Genomic DNA, 8,719 nt, shown 5'->3' with positions numbered 1-8,719 from the left:
AACACACTGCCAGAAAATACAGATGAAGGAGGAAGCTTCAGCAAGGAACCACAGACTCCCTTTTGGAACACCGTGCATCATGTGAAATCAGTGAGATGTGGGAAAGTTGGTGTTACATCTCACTAAGGCAACGCACCAAGAATTCAGCCCCACGACTTCTGCAGAATGTCAAAAAGGTTCAAGAGTATATATAGATTCCCCAAGTTACCTATCTTTTCAGGTTTCTATACCTGACAAGAATTACTACTCATTACAGATAAACAATGATCGATAAATCATCAACATACAACTCTACTTGTTAAAATCTACCCCCCCTTGTAAAATAACCCCTTTCTATCGATATAGCCAGACAGACAAAACAAATGGATGTAGTGGGTGAAAGGAAAGACCGGGGAGGGTAGTTCAATGGTCCTTGTCCACTGAGAAAATTCTGTACATAGAGATATACAGCAAAAAAAAGACCCTTCGGTCCAACTCGTCCATGCCAACCTGATATCCTAAATTCATCCTGTCCCATTTGGCTCATATCCCTCCAAACCCTTCCTATTCATACACCCATCCAGATGCCTTTCAAATGCCATAACTGTACCAGCCTCCACCACATCCTCTGGCAGCTCATTCCATACACATACCATCCTCTGTGTGAAAAAGTTGCCCCTTAGGTCTCTTTTATATCTTTCCTCTCTCACCCTAAACCTATGCCCTCTAGTTCTGGACTCCTCGACCCCAGGGAAAAGACTTTGTCTATTTATCCTATCTATGCCTCTCACAATTTTGTAAACCTCTATAAGGTCACCCCTCAGCCTCCGACGCTCCAGGGAAAACAGTCCCAGCCTGTTCAGCCTCTCTCTATAGCTCAAATCCTCCAGCCCTGGCAACATCCTTGAAACCGTTTCTGAACTCTTTCAAGTTTCACAACATCTTTCCGATAGGAATGAGACCAGAATTGCATGCAATATTCCAAAAATGGCCTAAATTATGTCCTGTACAGCTGCAACATGACCTTCTAACTCCTGTGCTCAATACTCTGACCAATAAAGGAAAGCATCCCAAACGCCTTCTTTACTATCCTATCTACCTGCGACTCCACTTTCAAGGAGCTATGAACCTGCACTCAAAGGTCTCTTTGTTCAGCAACACTCCCTAGGACCTTACCATTAAGTGTATAAGTCCTGCTAAGATTTGCTTTTCCAAAATGCAGCACCTCACATTTATCTGAATTAAACTCCATCTGCCACTCTTTCAGTCCATTGGCCCATCTGATCAAGATCCTGTTGTAATCTGAGGTAACCTTCTTCGCTGTCCACTACACCTCCAATTTTAGTGTCATCTGCAAACTTCCTACTGTACCTCCTATGCTCATATCCATTTATGTAAATGACAAAAAGCGTGGACCCATCACCGATCCTTGTGGCACTCCACTGGTCACAGGCCTCCAGTCTGAAAAACAACCCTCCACCACCACCCTCTGTCTTCTACCTTTGAGCCAGTTCTGTATCCAAATGGCTAGTTCTCCCTGTATTCCATGAGATCTAACCTTGCTAATCAGCCTCCCATGGGGAACTTGTCGAACACCTTACTGAAGTCCATATAGATCATGTCCATTGCTCTACCCTCATCAATCCTCTTTGTTACTTCTTCAAAAAGCTCAATCAAGTTAGTAGGACAGATTTCCCACACACAAAGCCATGCTGACTATCCCTAATCAGTCCTTGCCTTTCCAAATACGTGTAAATCCTGTCCCTCAGGATTAGCTCCAACAACTTGCCCACCACCGAGGTCAGGCTAACCAGTCAATAGTTCCCTGGCTTGTCCTTACCATCCTTCTTAAACAGGTTAGCCAACCTCCAGTCTTCCGGCATCTTACCTATGACTATTGATGATACAAACATCTCAGCAAGGGGCCCAGCAATTACTTCCCTAGCTTCCCACAGAGTTCTCAGTTACATGGGGCGGCACGGTGGCACAGTGGTTAGCACTGCTGCCTCACAGCGCCGGAGACCTGGGTTCAATTCCCGCCTCAGGCGACTGACTGTGTGGAGTTTGCACGTTCTCCCCGTGTCTGCGTGGGTTTCCTCCGGGTGCTCCGGTTTCCTCCCACAGTCCAAAGATGTGCAGGTCAGGTGAATTGGCTATGCTAAATTGCCCATAGTGTTAGGTGAAGGGGTAAATGTAGGAGAATGGGTGGGTTACGCTTGGGTGGGTCGGTGTGGACTTGTTGGGCCGAAGGGCCTGTTTCCACACTGTAAGTAATCTAATCTGATCAGGTCCTGGGGATTTATCCACCTCTATGTGTTTTAGGACATCCGGCATCCCGTCCTCTGTAATATGGACACTTTTCAAGATTTTGCTATCTATTTTCCCATGTTGTCTATCTTCCATGTCCTTCCCTGAAGTAAACATTGCAAAATGCTCATTTAGTATCATTCCCATTTCCTGTGGTTCTGCACGTGGGTTGCCTTGCTGGAGATCAGAGCTGAAAAATGTGTTGCTGGAAAAGCGCAGCAGGCCAAGCAGCATCCAAGGAGCAGGAGAATCGACATTTCGGGCATAAGCCCTTCTTCAGGAATGAGGAGGGTGTGCCAAGCGGGCTGAGATAAAAGGTAGGGAGGAGGGACTTGGGGGAGGGGCGTTGGGAATATGATAGGTGGAAGGCGGTTAAGGTGAGGGTGATAGGCTGGAGAGGGGGTGGGGGTGGAGAGGTTGGGAAGAAGATTGCAGGTCAAGAAGGCAGTGCTGAGTCTGAGGGTTGGTACTGAGAAAAGGTGGGGGGAGGGGAAATGAGGAAGCTGGAGAAATCTGAGTTCATCCCTTGTGGTTGGAGGGTTCCTAGGCGGAAGATGAGGCGCTCTTCCTCCAGCCGTCGTGTTGCTATGGTCTGGCGATGGAGGAGTCCAAGGACCTGCATGTCCTTGGTGGAGTGGGAGGGGGAAGATGAAGTGTTGAGCCACGGGGCGGTTGGGTTGGTTGGTCCGGGTATCCCAGAGGTGTTCTCTGAAACGTTCCGCAAGTAGGCGGCCTGTCTCCCCAATATAGAGGAGGCCACATCGGGTGCAGCGGATGCAATAAATGATGTGTGTGGAGGTGCAGGTGAATTTGTGGCGGATATGGAAGGATCCCTTGGGGCCTTGGAGGGAAGTAAAGGGGGAGGTGTGGGCGCAAGTTTTGCATTTCTTGCGGTTGCAGGGGAAGGTGCCGGGAGTGGAGGTTGGGTTGGTGGGGGGTGTGGACCTGACGAGGGAGTCGCGGAGGGAGTGGTCTTTCCGGAACGCTGATAGGGGAGGGGAGGGAAATATATCCTTGGTGGTGGGGTCCGTTTGGAGGCGGTGGAAATGACGATGGATGATACGATGTCTATGGAGGTTGGTGGGGTGGTAGGTGAGGACCAGTGGGGTTCTGTCCTGGTGGCAATTGGAGGGGCGGGGCTCAAGGGCGGAGGAGCGGGAAGTGGAGGAGATGCAGTGGAGACCATCATCAACGACCAAAGCATCGCCAAAAATGCCATCCCATATTCCCAATTCCTTCGCCTTCGCCGCATCTGCTCCTTGGAGGACCAATTCCAATACTGAACAACCCAGGTGGCCTCCTTCTTCAAAGACTGCAATTTCCCCTCAGACGTGGTTGACAATGCTCTCCACTGCATCTCCTCCACTTCCCGCTCCTCCACCCTTGAACCCCGCCCCTCCAATCGCCACCAGGAAAGAACCCCACTAGTCCTCACCTACCACCCCACCAACCTCCAGATACATCATATCATCTTCCGCCTACTTGCGGAACGTTTCAGAGAACACCTCTGGGACACCCGGACCAACCAACCCAACCACCCCGTGGCTGAACACTTTAACTCCCCCTCCCACTCCACCAAGGACATGCAGGTCCTTGGCCTCCTCCATCGCTAGACCATAGCAACACAACGCCTGGAGGAAAAGTGACTCATCTTCTGCCTACGAACCCTCCAACCACACGGGATGAATGCAGATTTCTCCAGCTTTCTCATTTCCCCTCCCCCCACCTTTTCTCAGTCCCAACCCCCGGATTCAGCACCGCCCTCTTGACATGCAATCTTCTTCCTGACCTCTCTGCCCCCACCCCCACTCCGGCCTATCACCCTCACCTTAACCTCCTTCCACCTATCGCATTCCCAACCTCCCTCCCCCAAGTCCCTCCTCCCTACTTTTTATCTTAGCCTGCTTGGCACACTCTCCTCATGTCTATAAGAGATTTGTGCAACAGAACATCAAAACCGACCCAGAGAAAATCTACAGAGGAAAATCGACAAAGAATTGATAAAGCTGACCGGATTTTGAAATGTGATTTTTTTTTTGTAAATCAAAATTTTTATCAGGCTAGTATTGTTGAGTGGGAGGTAAAAGATAGGTTTAAGAGAAAGGAGTTGTAAATAGCTGTTGATTTTAATATTATCTGTTGGATTTAAAGAATAAAGTTGTTAACTTTTACTTTAAATAGTGATCTCTGGCATAGTTCTTTGTCTCTCGAAATTTAACAGATTACGCCGCGAGGTGAACCTCTCTGTGAACCGGGTTTAAATTAGCAGAGGGGTTTACCCCATATCGTAACAATAGTACAATCCCAATAAGGTGATCATCTTTCTATTATTTTGCAGTTCCACCCAAATAACTTCCCTGGATGTATTCCCAGGAATATCCTAAGTACAGCCATAATGTTATTCCTAATCAAGACTGGAGAGTTGGGCAGAGAAGTGGCAGATAGAGTTCAATCCAGACAAATGTGAGGTGATGCATTTAGGCAAGTCTAATTCTCGAGCAAATTATACAATGAATGGAGAGCTTTGGGAAGAGTTGATGAGCAGAGAGATCTGGGAATGCAGGTCCATTGTACCCTGAAGGTTGCTGCAGAGGTGGATAGTGGTCAAGAAGGCATATGGTATGCTTGCCTTCATTGGATGGGGTACTGAGTATAAGAGCTGGCAGGTCATGTTAATATTTTACAAGACATTGGTTCAGCCACATTTAGAATACAGTTCTGGTCGCCACATTACCAAAAGGATGTGGATGCTTTGGAGAGGGTGCAGAGAAGGTTTACGAGGATGTTGCCTGGTATGGAAGGTGCGAGCTATGAAGGGAGGTTGAGTAGGTTCGGATTGTTTTCATTAGAAAAAAAGAGATTGAGGGGGGACCTGATTGAGGTTTACAAAATCATGAAGGGTATAGACAGGGTGGATAGAGATAAGCTTTTTCCCAGGGTGAAGGATTCAGTAACGAGAGGTCACACTTTCAAGGTGAGAGGTGAAATGTTAAAGGGGGATACACTCGGCAAGTACTTCACACAGAGGGTGGTGGGCATTTGGAACGCGTTGCCAGCAGAGATGGTAGAGGCAGGCCCGGTAGATTCATTGAAGATACAACTGGACAGATGCATGAGTAGGTGGGGAACAGAGGGATACAGATGCTTAGGAATCGGGCGACAGGTTTAGACAGTGGATTTGGATCGGCTCAGGCTTGGAGGGCCTGTTCGTGGGCTGTAAATTTTCTTTGTTGTTTGAGTTCATCTGCCTTCCCTGTTAGGCCTCTTGCATTGAAATAAATGCAGTTTAATTTATCAGTCCTCTGCTTTGTCCCTGCCTGCCCTGACTGTTTGACTTGTTCCTTTTCCCAACTGGCCCAGTCTCAGACTGCTCTCTTTCCTCACTATCTCCGTGGGTCCCACACCCCCCAACCTGCCAGGACTTTCTGCTCCTCAATCTCTCCTCTCCAGATACTTTCACTTGCTTGCAGGAGGTACAGAGTGACTGATTCACAAATTACAAAGTCTCTAACTTATTGGTTTAAAGCAATAGTGTACACTAACTGGTGAGGAAAAATAAACTGGCCTTCTTCAGGCTTGAGATTTTTTTTACTGCAGAGGAAAGACAGCATCGCACCATCCAGATATCCGAAGGTTCACAAGCCAATCATTCACATTCAAAAGCTGCTCAGCTACCTGGGAGCCAATCACATAGTTGTTGGCAGGCAGATAGCTTTTATTATCAATACCTGGCCACCATTCCCCAGACCAATCAGCTACTTGTAGCTGTCCACATCTCCCTTTATACTCTCCCCTTAGTTCCAGCTCAGGACAGTCATCCACTGACTGCTTGAACAAGCAGCTGTGTAAACAGCGCTTCCAGGGAGAATCAGGTAACACTGCTTTTGAAACATGCAGCAATCCTTGGTTTTATAACAGTCTTTTCCTACAATCAAAAATACACCAAACTAAAATGATATGGTCTTTACACTGGTGTTATGGTCCTAGCTGATTATATTACTAAATAAGTCAGATTGAAATCTGAGTCAGAGATAATAGTTTGTTTTTGGTTTTATTGAAGAATGCTGCAGATTTGGGATTAACAATAAAACAGAAGATTATCATGTGAAAGAAATGACAATAATATAGCATTAACCAAATTATTTACACACTATTTTCATTTAAAGATTTCTAAACACATCCTAAGACCAGAAGACTGTAAGATATAGAAGCAGAATTAGGCCATTTGCCCAATCGATCCTGTACCACCCTTCAATCGTGGCTGACATGATTCACATCCCCATTCTCCAGCCTTCTCCCTGTAATCCCCTTACTAATCAAGAATCTATCTATCTGTCTCTGTCTTAAAGTTACTTAATGGCCTGATCTCCACAGCTTTCTGTGGCGATGAGTTCTGTAAATTCACCAGCCCGTGGATGAAGAAATTCCTCCTTGTCTCTTTCGGGCCCAAGAATGCTCACAATATTCCAAATGCGGTCTGACCAGACCCTTACACAGCCTCAGCAGTACATCCCTACTCTTGTATTCTAGCCCTCTTGAAATGAATGCTAACATTCCATTTGCCTTCCTAACTGTCAACTGAACCTGCACGTTAACATTATGAGAATCCTGAATTGAGACTCCCAAATCCCCTTATGCTTCAGAGTTCCAAAACCTTTCCCTATTGTGAAAATACTCTATGCCTCTATTCTTCCAACTAAACTCCATAAACTTACACATCCCACATTGTATACCATCTGCCACTTCTTTTCCCACTCTCCTAGCCCGTCCAAGTCCTCCTGCAACCTCACCATATCCCCAATATTACCAGTACCTCTTCCTATCTTTGTGCCATCTGCAAACTGAGCATCAATGCCTTCAGTTCCTTTAGAGTCATCGGGTCACAGGGGTGTACAGCACAGAAACAGACCCTTCAGCCCAAACCATCCATGCCGACCAGATATCCCAACCCAACCTAGTCTCACCTGCCAGTACCTGGCCCATATCCCTCCAAACCCTTCCTATTCATAAACCCATCCAAATGCCTCTTAAATGTTGCAATTGTACCAGCCTCCATCACATCCTCTGGCAGCTCATTCCATACCTTCCATTCATGGACTTCATCTACACTTCTCGATGCCTAGAAAAGGCACCCAACATCATTAAAGACCTCCCCCCTCTCCCACCCTGGTCATAAACTCTTCTATCAGGTAGAAGATATAAAGGTTTAAATGCACAGACCAACAAGTTCTTCCTTGCTGTTATCAGATTTCAGAATGGACCTCTCAAATTTCAAATGTAACTTTAATTTTGCTTTTTGTGCACCTTCTCTGCAGCTGTAACTCTGTATTCTTCGCTCTGTTCTGTTACCTTGTGATCTTTGTATATTTTAACGTGCTTGTACTGCATGCAAAACAAACCTTCTCACTGTACATGTGATAATAGTAAATCAAATCAAGTCTTATCTTACTTAGCAGCGTCCAATGCAGCCCCTTGTGAGAAACAAAGCTCACACACTTCAATAATTTCAGTCCGAGACAAGATCTGAATCAATAGTGTCATTTATTTTACACTTGCAAGTAGGTGTGATGTCCCGTGTCTAAGAGGCAAAAGACATACACACACTAGGTTCAATTCATACATAATATTTATATGATTTAATGTCCATTGTTTTACACTGCTCCCTCCCCTACTTACATCATCCACTTCCCTAAGACCGGCCCCCATTACCCCTGTTTGCCTCTTGCCTTATCCGGCCTTGTCTGTGATAAAATGCTTATTTCTGGTCTCACAAGGCTGTTTGACCTTACCCTGTTATAGGTCATTGTTAGGCATATCCCTTCTTCATCATTATCTACCCCCTTCATCTGTGCCTTTCCTGAGGCCGTTCTGATCCCTATGACCCCTTTAATTGGGGTTTGTTCCTGTGTTTTCATAAAAGTGGGAAGCAGATGTTTATACCTACTGTTTGTACAGGCGTATCTAGCTTAACTTCATCCTCTCACAACATCTTATCTATTTGCCCACCGTACCTACTATTGTTCATTGGCACATTTCATTCTGACATACAATTTTAGCTAATACAAAAACAATTCTACATTTCCTCTACATCGTTTCCATTCTTGTTGACTCAGCTCTTGACTAAAACAATTACCCACTGGTGTGAGTTCACCTCCTTTGTAAAATGGAATTGCAGAAGTAACACTAATCCTACTGATATCCCACACCCTTGTCAAAAGCCTTCTGGATATCCAAATGGACCATGTCCCGGGGCTCTCCTATGTCTAACTTGTTCATTACTTCCTTAAAGAATGGCCCTAACTGAATCTAAAAACCCTAAAATGCCTTTTTCCCCAAGCTACGGTTTCCCCTAAGCTCTAAGAACAATTCCAGAATTTTCAGCAAAGTGTTTGACATGTAGACTGGTTAGTAAGTTTAGATCACATGGGATCCA

Source organism: Chiloscyllium punctatum, chromosome 19, assembly GCF_047496795.1.
Source record: "Chiloscyllium punctatum isolate Juve2018m chromosome 19, sChiPun1.3, whole genome shotgun sequence".
NCBI lineage: Eukaryota > Metazoa > Chordata > Chondrichthyes > Orectolobiformes > Hemiscylliidae > Chiloscyllium > Chiloscyllium punctatum.
The sequence above is the reverse complement of the archived record's forward strand: the minus strand, read 5'-3'. Positions refer to the sequence as shown.